We start from the raw sequence: 14,098 nt of genomic DNA on the forward strand, positions 1-14,098 counted from the left end.
CTCGATCCCCAGTGAGGGGCATGCAGGAGGCAGCCGATCAGTGATTCTGTCATCATTGATGTTTCTATCTCTCTTCCTCTCCTCTCCCTTCCTCTCTGAAATCCATAATAAAAAAAAATATATATATTTTAAAAAGGTTTCCTAATCAGGGCTCCCCTATGCAAGGTCAGCCCCAGAGCAGAGATGCGCCCCCAGTCGCTCCCTGCTTCCTGAACCAGTGACAGCCTGAACAGTCTGCCTTCCCCCGGCCTTCTCTGCCTTCCCCTCCTCCCACAGAGCATGCTCTTTGTCAGGAAGGAAACAAAGAGACATAAAGAACCTAAATGTACAGCGGTTTCCTTAAATGCCTTCATGCTGGTTGTTGTGCTATGGATTGTTTGAGAAAATCTCCCTGAAAAATTGCTGCTTCCTTTCTCGAGGTATTAGCTCCGGCTTTTCTCTGGCATTTTCCAGAGAATTCCATCTTCAAAGAGCTGAACGCTCCACTCTACATAAAAGCTTCGGGGCCTGCCTTTCCTCCTCTGGCTTTCCAGCTGCTTCTGACACTCCGATGACTTGTGCCGCCGGAGACCTTGACTTATGGCTTCTAATTGGATTTGTAAAGGGGCATTTACCGAAGAGGAGGGACTTGTCCGTTTCCCCCTTCAGCCCTGCCATGAGCTAAGCTTAATGGCCCCTCATAAGTTGCTGGTCTGTTCATTTCTCTGCCAACCTGCGAGTTCTGACCCCAAACACAGGTAAGGAAAGTGAGTGGTAGGAAATAGCATCTGATCACATTAGAATAGCTCTCTTGTTGCATCTGTCTTGAAACTGTGGAATTGCAGAGGCATCCCGGCCCTGGCCCACCCCTCCCCCCACCCCGAGTTCCACCCTTCTCATAAGCCTGCGGCCTTTCAGGGGGGCCTGGCTCCCTCTCACCTCCCCAGAGGCATGGAAGAAGGGGTGAGCTTCTCCCTCCATTGCATTATTTCAGCTTCTAGACTGTGTGTCTGTGAGCCACAGTGAGGCTGTTGAGCACTTAGAAATGGCCAGTCTGAATTGAGATGTGCAGTAATTATAAAATTCATACACGAATTTTTAAAAATATATATTTTTATTGATTTCAGAGAGGAGAGAGAGAGAGAGAGAGAGAGAGAGAGAGAGAGAGAGAGAGAGAGATATCAAGGATGAGAGAGAATCATCAATCAGCTGCCTCCTGCATGCCCCACACTGGGGATCAAGCCCGCAACCTGGGCATGTGCCCTGACCGGGAAGTGAACTATGACTTCCTGGTTCATAGGTCGACGCTCAACCGCTGAGCTATGCCAGCCGGGCAACTTCATAGCAAATTTGAAAGACTTCATACAAAATAAATAAGTAAAAGAATATCAAATACCTTAATGCTCTTATATTGATTATATGTTGGAATGACAATATTTGACCTATATTGAGTTTAAAAATGTATCACTAAAATTAACCTCACCAGTTTCTTTTGCCTTTTTATTTATTATTATTATTTTTTAACGTGGCCACTAGAAATTTAAAACTGCGTTTGTGGCTCACTTTCTATTCCCATTGGGAAGTGTCTGCCACTTCATTCAGCATCCATCTGCCTTTGCAGGCCACACCATTTGGTGTGCTGGCCCCTTTCCACCTGCCATGGCTCCCAGACACGCCTTAGTCATCCTCTAGGCTGCGATTACCCCTTTTGCTCCATCCAATGCCAAAGCACCAAGCAAGGCAATTTTAACATGTGTCTAAGTGAAGCCGGTAAACATTAATTAGGCACTTACTATTGTCAGGTACTTTGAGGCGCTGGATCTATACAAATATATTTTTTAAATATATTTTTATTGATTTTAGATTGGAAGGGAGAGGGCAGGAGAGATAGAAACATCAATGATGAGAGAGAATCATTGATTGGCTACCTCCTACATGCCCTCTATTGGGGATCGAACCCACAATCCCGGCAGTGCCCTGGACGGCAATCGAACCCGGGATCCTTCAGTCTGCAGGCTGACACTCTATCCACTGAGCCAAACCAGCTGGGGCTAGATCTATATGTTTTTAAAGAATAAGAAATCAATTGCACTCCCTAGCTGGTTTGGCTCAGTTGGTAGAGCATTGGCCTGCAGATTCCAGTCAAGGACAAATACCTAGGTTGTAGGCTCGATCCCTGGCCCTAGTCAGAGTACATGTGTGAGGCAACCAGTTGACGTGTCTCTCTCACATCGATGTTTCACCCTCTCTCTCTCTCTCTATCCCCCACCCTTCTACTCTCTCTAAAAATTAATGGGAAAATATCCTCGGGTGAAGATTGCGGGAGAAGGGATTATAAACTATGATGCCAAAATGAGAAAAGTTCTAGAATATATATAATATAAATTCCAACCGGAACCAAGAGGAATGCAATGAACTCTGCCTGTGACTCTCAGAGGCAACACCGAGAGGTCATGGTGAGGGCGTCTGTGGGAGGCAGAGGTAGAAAGGGCCCCTTACGACAGATGCTAGAGCTGCCTGTGGCCATGGAGCGGGAGGCTGCAGAGGTGTGATGGGACCAGACATTGGGTCTGGCTGAGGCTCTGGGTGACCCAGCTGCTTGGGACCACATGGCGGTGGTAGAGGAGGATGCGTGGCTGATGGAGCTCCGTGGGGCTGAGGGAGGTGAAGCTGCAGTCCTCAGCTATGGAGGCGGGAAGGGAGAGTTTTGGTGGCTACGTTGGAGCAGAGCAGGAAGAGGGCGAGTGCTTAGTGGTCTCAGCGCCCGTGCTGCATGGGCCTGGCCCTGGTCACACGTTTCTCTCTTTGCACACACGCTGGGCACTGTCATATCTCTCTCTCTCTCTCTCTCTCTCTCTCTCTCTCTCTCTCTCTCTCTCCTCCCTCCCTCTCTCCCTCCCTCTCTCCCTCCCTCTCACTTCCTCTCTGAAATCAATAAAAATATATTTAAAACAAACAAAAACCTTATTGGGGTGAAGTTTATTTCAAAGGAAAATTAGGGCAGAGTCTCTTCACCAAGCCAAGACCAGGTGTGGATCCTCTACTAGATTTTCGGCTCATGGGATTACATGGAAAATTTTAAAAAACCAAAACAAAAACACGACAAAGAGCCATGCCCCCGGAGATGCTGATTTAATTGGTCTGAATTCCTCTGCTGTTTTTTAAGAGCTCCCCAATGAGTCCAGTCTGCAGCCAAGGTTGGAAACCACTGGGTTAGATTTTAAACGTCCATCCATTTAAAAAAATTTTTTTTTTGCAGCGCACTTGGCACTGATTTTGTGCTTAAAGTGAAAGGAGGCAGGTGTCAGCTGTCACCTCCTCCATGAATCAAGAGGTCAGATCGCTGGTTCGATTCCTGATCAGGGCACATGCCTAGTTTAGGCTCGATCCCCAGTAGGAGGCAGCCAATTGATGATGTTTCTCTCTCATTAATGTTTCTATCTTTTTATTCCTCTCTCTTCCTCTCTCTCTAAAAATCAATAAAAACATATTTTCAAAAATGTTTTTATTGATTTCAGAAAGGAAGGGAGAGGGAGAGAGAGATAGAAACATCAATGATGAGAGAGAATCATGGATCTGCTGCCTCCTACACACCCCACTCGTGATCAAGCCCGAAACCCCAGGCACTGGTAATCAAACCGTGACCTCCTGATTCGTAAGTGGACGCTCAAGCACTGAGACACACCTGCCAGGCTAAAAACATATTGAAAAAGAAAAAGAAAATGCAGCAGAAGTATCAAGCGTTTTTCCTGAGCACTTACTATGTGCTTGGCGCCTTGCCAGACCAGGGGACCCAGGGGAAGAGCCACGCTCTGGGCCTCTGTTACTTGGCAGCCTAGAGAAAGAGTCCCACAGACAAAGCATGCCATTTTGGTAGGTTCCGTGGAGGGGCTGCTAGGTCTTCTGGGAGACGTACAAGGCTAGAAAGAGTGTGGCTCCCATCCTGACAATATCACAAAGCCATACAACAAGCTCAAACTTGCCTTGACTTCATCAGACGGCTGAGGTCACAGGGCGAACAACTAACCTCAGCTGGAAGGACAGACAGACATCCTGCAGGACAGGCTGGGACATTAGCCCTTGCTTACCTGGGGCAGATGCAGCAGGATGTGGGTAAAAGATTTTTTAAGGTTTTGTTGTGTGTTTTTTTTTTAATTCTCACCCGAGGGTATTTTTCCATTGATTTTTAGGGGGAGTAGAAGAGAGAAGGAAAGACAGAGAGAAATATTGATTTGAGAGAAACACACCGATTGGTTGCCTCCTGCATGAACCCCGACAGAGCCTGGGCCGGGGAGGAACCTGCAACCAAGGTACGTGCCCTTGACGGGAATTGAACCCGGGACCCTTCAGTCTGCAGGCCAACGCTCTATCCATTGAGCCAAACCAGCTAAGGCTTTTAGCGTGTTTTAAAAAATTCTTTTTTTTTTTGAGGTCCTATGTCAAGCCGTAAGGTAGGAGCAAGTGGAGAATCTAGAAAGAACCTGACCCTTCCGTTGCATCAGGGGCCTTCAAGCCAGGAACGAGACTGGGTGAGTTGGAACTGTTGGAGGCCGCCCTTGGTTTGGGTGCCAAAGGGCCAGCTGGAAGAAACCCATCTACGGCTCCCTTGTTAATTGTTGCAAGTGGTGTTTGTGCCAACAAGATGTCTGAAGCCCTAGGGCCGGGCCAACCATCTGGATCACCGAGGATCCTTTTTGCTAGCAATTTCTTCTACGGATGGGCTTGTCCCTTTGCAGATCTGGGCCCATCCTTAGCTCTCTTCTCTCCTGACAGTGTTTCTGTTCTAGCACCATCCTAGGCACAGCCTCGTGGTAAACCCAACCCAGGTGTTCTTAGAGTAATAGAAGCCGGGTGAATGCGGTTTCTTCAAAACTGCCCCTCATTGGACAGCTCTTGTAACGTTTTCTATACATAAAAGTTAGAGCCCTGTAGGTCTGAGATAAAACTGGATGGTTAACAGAAGCTTGAGATCTGAAGATATTTTTACTGGACTTTCTGAAATCCATGAGTGTACATCATCCTTTTTTCCTAGGGACTTTTGGATAACAAAAGAATCTAATGAGAGAATGTTTATCTTCCAGACAATGCTACTAACTGAGATTTGCTGCTTCTTAACGAGAGGCCAACAGGAGTCAGGCTAACTTGGAAGGAGAAAAGTCATCCTTCATCTACTTTATGTTCCTTATTCATTAGATCTTACTAGAGGCCCGGTACACGAAATTCATGCACTGGGGGGAAGTCCCTCAGCCTGGCCTGCGCCCTCTTGCAGTCCGGGAGCCCTTTGGGTATGTCTGACTACCAGCTTAGGCCTGCTCCCCACAGATATTCCTAGCACTGTTGCGGAGGCGGGAGAGGCTCCCACCACCACCACTGCTCCTGCCACCACCGCTGTGCTCACCAGCCATGAGCCTGGCTCAGGGCTTCTGGCTGAGTGGCACTCCCCTGTGGGAACGCACTGACCACCGGGGGCAGATCCTGCATTGAGCATTTGCCCCCTGGTGGTCAGTGCATTTCATAGTGACTGGTCGTTTCTCTGGTCTATTTGCATATTAGCCTTTTATTATATAGGATTCTTTTTTATTTTTTAATCCTCTCCCAAAGATATTTTTCCATTGGTATTTAGTGGAAGAGAGAGGGAGAGACAAAGAAATATCGATGTGAGAGGAACACATCGATTGGTTGCCTCCTGCACGTGCCCCGACCAGGCCCGGGCCATGGAGGAGCCTGCAACTGTTGTATGTGCTCTTGACTGGAATCACACCCAGGACTCTTTAGTCTGCAGGCTGATGCTTTATCCACTGAGCCAAACTGGCTGGGGCTATTATAGCATATTCTGCAGAGCTTTTAGGATCCCTGGGTGTCTCTGTGGTCCATACTAATTGGAAAGATTCCCAGCTCAGCTCTTCCTCAGAATTTGTGGGGAGGATTTTTACTTCTTATGAGTCCTTGACTGCCCAAACCAACCACTTCCCACCACGCAGCTTTGCCCACATCCAGGAACCCAGGGAAAGATGGAGGCCCTGGATGAAGAAATGCTCTTTCCCTAGTTGTCAACATAAAATAAACTTTCTAGTATTTCCCATAATGCATCAGTAACTTATGGTTCTCATTTCCCAGAGTCCCTCTTGCTGGTGAATTCTTGGTATTTCTTGGAATGGTTCACTTTCACTCATCCTCCCTTCCAGCCAACGGTACCCTCCAGAGAGGAATCAAACCTCCCAGATATCTGGAGTTGTGAGTCTTTTGAAGTCTGTCCTCACACTGAAATATTAGCTAACTGTCCCATGGCTTGTCCCTGGTCCCACCAACCTTGGATTGGACCTGTGGGAGTCTCACACGGAGGGCCTTTAGACCGGACAATCGTGATTCTGATTCTAGGTTTCATGTTCTGATCGGCACATCAACTGCCTGGCACACAGATCCCCATTTAATTCTCGGATTCTCTTGGAATGGACAACTTCTCCTCACCAGTCATGAACCCAGGCCCAAACTGGATGTCCTGAGCTGGCATTGAACTTCAGTTGACTTTTTGCATATACTGTCATTTTCACCACAGTCCTGAGGCTTGGCCATCACTGAGCCAGTGCCCAAGATCGGAGTGTGGTGAAAGTGGTCTGGGTGGAAAGTGTTTGGAAAAAATTCTTCCCACATTTTCCTGGCAGTTGTCTCACCAGTTTGGTTGGAGGAGTTGCTCTTTGGTCATGGGAATCATCCATGCTTTTACCAGAGATGAGCATGACATATGATTTCTTTCACTTGAACATGCACCTGGATTTTCTTAGAGTTCTTAAATATCACCAGATCTAATAGCCTTGTGTCCCAGGAGAATACATACATCTACACACACACACACACACACACACACACACACACACACCCATACACACAGACACGCACACTCACAGAATAAATCACAGAAGAGTATCACTGCATGGGAAAGGGATGACGTTGGGGAAATACTAAACCAAGTATCAGGGCCCATTTGCTCATTCTTGTTCGGATTAAACCGAAAGCTGTTGGTCTGCTCCAAATCGCACAGGGACATATCTTGGCTTTACTTTTGAAATAGAGTCTTGGCACAGTTTCATTGTTAGGGATAGAGGATCCAAGACCCAAAAAATGTGTCCTTAAGGAGCGTGCAAGAGTTATGTTCTTCAGATCGCTATCTATCTTGATGTTTTGAAAACGTGCTTTAGGAGAAATAACATAGGTCTGGAGTAGACAGACAGGAAGGAAGGGGGAGCTGAGGGAAGAGCCAGGAAGTTGGGATTGGAAGTTGTTCTATTTTTCCAAGCAGGGGAATAAAATTAGACAAGTTACAAATGCATGAGGTACAATAACAGCAGATCTGAGTGGGAGGGGCGGTGGTGAGTCCATGGAGCTGTGTATAAAGCATAATTAAAATTAGTTCATGAAAAGTTCATAATGATAATAAAGTTAATGTACTGCGCATGACTTTGATCTCTAATACAGGCTTTTCCTGCTACAATGTGTGAAGAGCATGCTGAGTTTAAATATATTTTTATTGATTTCAGAGAGGAAGGGAGAGGGAGAGAGAGATAGAAACATCAGTGATGAGAGAATCATTGATTAGCTGCCTCCTGCACACCTCACACTGGGGATTGAGCCTGCAACCCGGGCATGTGCCCTGACTGGGAATCGAACGATGACCTCCTGGTTCATAGATCAACGCTCAACCACTGAGCCACACTGGCTGGGCGAGCATGCTGAGTTTCTACCAGTTCTCCAGGTCTCTATCTCCACTGACTTCCAGTAAACTGACAGACCAGATAACAATTTCTTTTTATTTCTGTTTTGCAACATTGAACCAAGGCATGTTTAATGATGAGAACAGCTCCTAATGGAGGGCTGCAGGCCCGCTGACGCACCCACCTGGATTTGTTCTATTCAGCAGTCTTCATCTTGCCTTGTTTCTCGGCTCTTTCTCCAGACCCAATCACTGTGCACTACACAACGTTGCTCTTTGTACTTCAATTTTTTTCAATCCGAGTAGAGCAAACAGTTCTCTTAGGCATTTTTTTTTTCAATATAGACTTCATAAATGTGTATGCTCTTTTGTTTGCTTGGTTTCCCCCAGGCCTGCTGCTGTCTGAATTATGTGCGAAGAGTCCGTGGGGAAAAGTATGACTAAAAAGAGTCCTTTGGTCATTTCTTTTTCACGACTCAGTGGATAAAATGCTCAGACTGCATTTAACAAAATTACTGACTCCATCCTATATCCTAGCCACCATTCCAGGTACCGGACACAATGCAGCAAGTAGACGGAAACCCCTGGCCTCATGAAGCAGACATGCTACTGGTGACAGGGGAAAAAATGAAAGAAGGGAGACAGGTAGGGAATGCCCGGTCATGGTGGCAGTGCGATTTTATTGAGGTGGGTCCACGGAGGTTGTGTTTGCAGAGATAGTTTGAGCAAAGAACGGAAGGAGAAGAAGGGAGCCAAGTGGGTGTTGGGGGAAGAGCATTCCTGGAAGATGAGTGGGGGCCTGCCTGGTGCAATGGCAGAGCTGCAGGAGGAGTGGCTGCAGAGAGTGAGGGAGGAGAGGAAGCATAGTTTGAAATAATAATTCAAACGATGTAAAAAAAAAAACAATGTTCTTGCCCAGCTGGCGTGGCTCAGTGGTTGAGCGTCAAACTATGAATCAGAAGGTCACCGGTTCGATTCTGGTCAGGGCACATGCCGGGGTTGTGGGCTGGCTCAATCCCCAGTGCGGGGTGTGCAGGAAGCAGCCAATCAGTGATTCTCTCTCATCATTGATGTTTCTATCTCTCACTCTCTTTCCCTTCCTCCCTGAAATCAATATATATAAAAGATAGCCTCCCAAAGATGTCTCCTCACATGGCAAAGGGAGGGATTAAGGATGCGGAGAGAATTAAGACTGCTAATCAGCAGATTATTGAATGGACCCGCTGTAATCACGGGCGTCTGTATAAGTAGAAGAGGCAGGCACAGAGAGAGGCAATGCTGCTGACTTGGAAGAGGGGGGGAAGGGGCTACACGTGGAGGAATGCTGGTGGCTTCCAGAAGCTGCAGAGGGCGAGGAAGCATGCTTCCCTAGAAGGCATGCAGGTCTGCTCACACCTGGGTGTCAGCCCAGCGAGACCCCTGTTGGACTTGGGACCTGCAGAATTGGCAGGTAAGTCAGTGTTGTTTTAAGCTTCTAAGTTGGTAGTCATTTGTGCCAGCAGCAAAAGGAGATGAGCGGAGTAAGTCAGTATGGACTGTGTACCTAAGGGTCCATCATGAAAACATTCACGTGATATGTGTGAGGTCTGTGTGATAACTTGGAAAGTTCTCAGGACCCACATTTTATTTTTATTTATTTATTTATTTATTTATTTATTTATTTATTTATTTTTTAAAATTGATTTCAGAGAGGAAGGGAGGGGGAGAGAGAGATAGAAACATCAATGATGAGGGAGACTCGTGGGTCAGCTGCCTCCTACACACCACACACGGGATCAAGCCCACAACCCGGGCATGTGCCCCTGACGAGGAATCAAACCATGACCTCCCTAGTTCATAGGTCGGTGCTCAACCACTGAGCTACACCGGCCGGGCCTTAGGATCTACATTTTAGAAGCAGTATACAAACATGTATGTACAGGGTGGTTCATACTATGTTTGAAAAACAAAGAAGCAAAAACCTTAGTTCAATGGATATAAAACCTGGGAGAAAATTCACAGAAAAGTGAATGATGAGTGGTGTGAGTGGTGGAGCGATACTGATTCATTTTCCTTTTCTCTCCACTGTGATGACTTTTCCAAATTTTCTTAAATGGGACCAGTGTGGAGAAAATACTAAAATTATGTTTTAAGTGGATTTATAAAAATAAGAGTCCTGTTCAGAGAGTTGGAAGGATAATACATTGCCCAGGCAGGATGCCATCAATCATTACATCCGTGGTAAAATAGCAGTATTCTTCCCTATTTTATCTAGGTAGCCATGTGGAGAAACAGTTGTCGTCTTAGCAGCTGCACCAGAATTCCTGTGTGGGGAGAGACCCGCCCTAACTGAGAAGCTGAAAAGAATCTTTGTCAGGTTCACTGGACAGGCGGAAGGCCTTAGGCCTGTGTGTTGCGTTAATGCTCAGATTTCCTATGAGAGAAGGCAAGATCTGTGTCAAGGTTGACTTGGAGTTGAAACTGAGCTGGCCTGTGCAGATGGGGAGAGAGAGGCGAGACCTTAGTCACGTGCCCCTTCAAAATATGGTCAGCATGCGTGGGTGGCGTGCCTTCAATTCCGCTTGGCCCCCAGCACCACTGAGCTGGGCATGTGCGGCCCTTCCCAGGGTGCCTCCTGGCCTTCATGTATGTACCGCATGGAGCATTGCCAAATCACTCCATGCGGTACGTACATGAAGTGTTTACAGGGCTGTTTCACTACATTGGGTTGCATGTCATATATAGGGTGTCCCAAAATTCACGCAAGATTTGAATTTTGCATGAGCATTAACAACAACAACAACAAAAAATAAAAGCCTAATTTTACTTGGTTTATTGAATCAGATTCTAATATCTCTTGCCCTTTGATGTCAATCCCTTCAATTTGACAAGCATTACCAAGTACCAATGATGGCCCAGGAGCAGGGACAATGAAGACCACGGCTTTGCGTATGTGCCAGCAAAGCTGTGGAGGCCATTTACCGGATGTGCTATTCCATACATAACCCTATACTATATACTTTATGAATCAATAAAAACTTTACAAGTTTTAATTATAAACCTGTGTTTTCTATCAAAATTACTTCTTGCGTGAATTTTGGGACACCCCATACAAGATGACGGTAGAAGCCAGCCCTGGGGTTACTTGGGCTTTGTGCCAGGTTGTTGCAAGGCAGCCACTCCACGGATCCCCTGAGAACCTGGGGAAGGCTCCCCACTGATGCTCCTCAGGGACTGAGCAGCTACTCATTCTCCAGCCGGAGGTGGTATCCGAGCCAGGGGCCTGCAGCAATTCCAAGGAATAGTGGCCCTTGAGCTGCCCCCAGAAGCTCAGAAGATGCTGGGAGGGGAGGTTTGTTAGCGAGTCCCATGGGGATTCTGTATCCTCCAGGTGCCCGTTAGAGCTGAACAAACTTAACCCCCCAGACACTGCAGAAACAGCTCAGAGCTCTGGAAGTGCCCATGATTGAAAGCAGGGAGTCTTCCTTAGCGATCCTTTGGGCCAAATCCAGCTTTGCTCACCGTGGCCTCTCCTGGGTGGCGATGGCTTCTTATGTTGTCTCCAGTTCTATTTAGAGGGCTCCATGGCCTAGAACTCCCTTGGGGTCAGGTGACATCCCAGAGGCGTAATGTCTGCAGTGGGTGGCAAAACTTGTCACCAAAAATGTGGGAGAGTAGCCATGGCAATGTCCATGTGTATGTCTTCATGTGGACATACGTGTGTACACTTGTGCCTAGTGGGCAAGCAGGAGTGCAGATTTTGTGAGCCTGAAATTTATATAATTTTGAGGGCCCTTTAAAAGAAAAAGACACTATATTACAAATTCAAAGTTAGGTACAACAATTGAAATATATATTTAGAATGAGAAAGAAAGGTTACAATGAATTAGAAATAAAAAAATAAAAAAATAAAACCCTAGTAGCCCAGCCCTGGTCAGTGTGGCTCAGTTGGTTGAGCATCGTGCTGTGCACCAAAAGGTTGCTGGTTCGATTCTCGGTCAGGGCACATGTCTGAGTTGTGGCTCCGTTCCCAGTCCTGGTGTGCGCAGGAGAGATAGCTGATTGATCAATGTTTCTCTCTCACATCATTGTTTCCCTCCCTCTCTCTCTCTCTCTCTCTCTCTCTCTCTCTCTCTCTCTCTCTCCCTCCCTTCCATTCTCTCTAAAATCAATAAAAAATATTTTTTTAAAAACTAGCAAATAGCAAAGCCATCACCAAATCTAGAAAAATAACATATCTTAATTATTAACTCCCTGATAAACCTCAATAATATTTTTCCTACACTTTTTGGCTACATTTTCTTTGATTCACTCTTCAAATGATAATGATTTTGTAATATTCTTTGTATCAGAATTGAAAGTCTTCCCTCTATCTAACATGATTGATTAAATGTTAAAAATTGATAAATTAGAAAGTAAGTTTTAGCTTCCCAATTCACTTTCGAATTGAAATGGCATTCATTGACAAAAATGTCGTGTAAATTTTTAGAAGCTGTTGTCAAGTTTGGAAAACCTATCAAATTTCTTTCATGTATGAGCTGTCAGATTTCAGGGCATTTCAAATTCCCTTAAACATTCTTTAAACTGATGACACTCATTAAACAATTTGTCATTGATATCCTGGTTTCGTGGTATATTATGATTTTTGTGTCACTAATTGTTAATCTTAGTGTTTTTTTGTCAAATTGGCAAAACATTTCATTTTCTTCAAATGTGTTTTATATGATTTACTTCTTTTTATTAGCTGAACTAGCAGACAACCCAAGAGTCTATTCATTATTTCTATTCAAAATGTATTTCTTCCTCTTCATGTATTATTGACTTGTTATGATCTAAAAGAATCTTTCTGTTATAATTCATTTCTCCATATCAGTATAATTTCTATTGATTTTAAATATATACCATAAGTATGATACATATTTTTATTGATTTCATATATCACATATATTACATGTATATGTTTCCCTCATTATACAGTAAAATGATATATATGTAGTGAAATACATGTCATTTGAAAATATATTTCATATATTAGAAAATATATCATGAAATATATTTCACATATATCATTTTGCTGTATAATGGGTTTATAATTGTATATACTGATATACTATTCCTGATGAAAGACAATTTCCATTTTGACTTGGGATTACTGAAAAGGAAATCCTCTACTTATAACTCTACTCACTTCTTTTTGTTTGTTTTAAACTTTTTTAAAATATATATATTTTATTGATTTTTACAGAGAGGAAGGGAGAGGGATAGAGAGTTAGAAACATTGACCAGCTGCCTCCTGCACACCTCCTACTGGGGATGTGCCTGCAACCAAGGTACATGCCCTTGATTGGAATCAAACCTGGGACCCTTCCGTCCACAGGCCAATGCTCTATCCACTGAACCAAACCGGTTAGGGCTCTAGTCACCTCTTGATTGGAAGGTTTTCCGCAGACGAGTTTCTGGCTTTCTGTATTTCCAGCCTTCTGTCTCCTCTACACCCTCATACTTCTGGTGTTTGTAGGCATGGCAGCACACATTCATATTTTCATCTCTGGCCCTAAACGTCATGATTCCAGGTCAGCCGTGGGCAAACTATGGCCCGCGGGCCGGATCCAGCCCGTTTGAAATGAATAAAACTAAAAAAAAAAAAAAAGACCGTACCCTTTTATGTAATGATGTTTACTTTGAATTTATATTAGTTCACACAAACACTCCATCCATGCTTTTGTTCCGGCCCTCCGGTCCAGTTTAAGGACCCATTGTGGCCCTCGAGTCAAAAAGTTTGCCCACCCCTGTTCCAGGTGGACCAGCCCAGGAGATGGTAGGGGTATTCCTGAAGGCCATTTCTACATCAGGATGTCTAGTAATAACTTAAATATGAAGTATAAATATATCCCACTAGGCCCAATTTCTCCCTAATCCAACTTCACTTTAGTCAGATTTTTTAAAATGCCATGCTATCTCCAGTGCCCCCCAATACAAGGAAGGGAATCATGGTGGGAATAGATAGTAGTCTTTTCTTTTTTTAAAAAAAATATTTTTATTGATTTCAGAGAAAAAGGGAGAGGGAGGGAGAGATAGAAACATCAATGATGAGAGAGAATCATTGATTGGCTGCCTTCTGCATGCCCCCCACTGGGGATCAAGTCCACAACCCAGGAACATGCCCTGATCAGGAATTGAATCATAACCTCCTGGTTCTTAGGTTGATTTTCAGCCACTGAGCCATGCCAGCCAGGCATGTGTAGGCATATTTTTAAATACACACTCATACATGCCATGTCTCTTTCATTGCTGCGTCATTCCCGATTGAAACAGCTGTGCAAGAGCCATAGTTTAAAGCTATTTATTAGACACAGAGGCAACTTTTAAGCAGTTATTTTTCCCAAATGAAGCAAGGATTTTACTTTTCAAGTTGACAAAGAAATTTTTATT

Source organism: Myotis nattereri (genome assembly GCF_964212035.1).
Source record: "Myotis nattereri genome assembly, chromosome: X".
Taxonomy (NCBI): domain Eukaryota; kingdom Metazoa; phylum Chordata; class Mammalia; order Chiroptera; family Vespertilionidae; genus Myotis; species Myotis nattereri.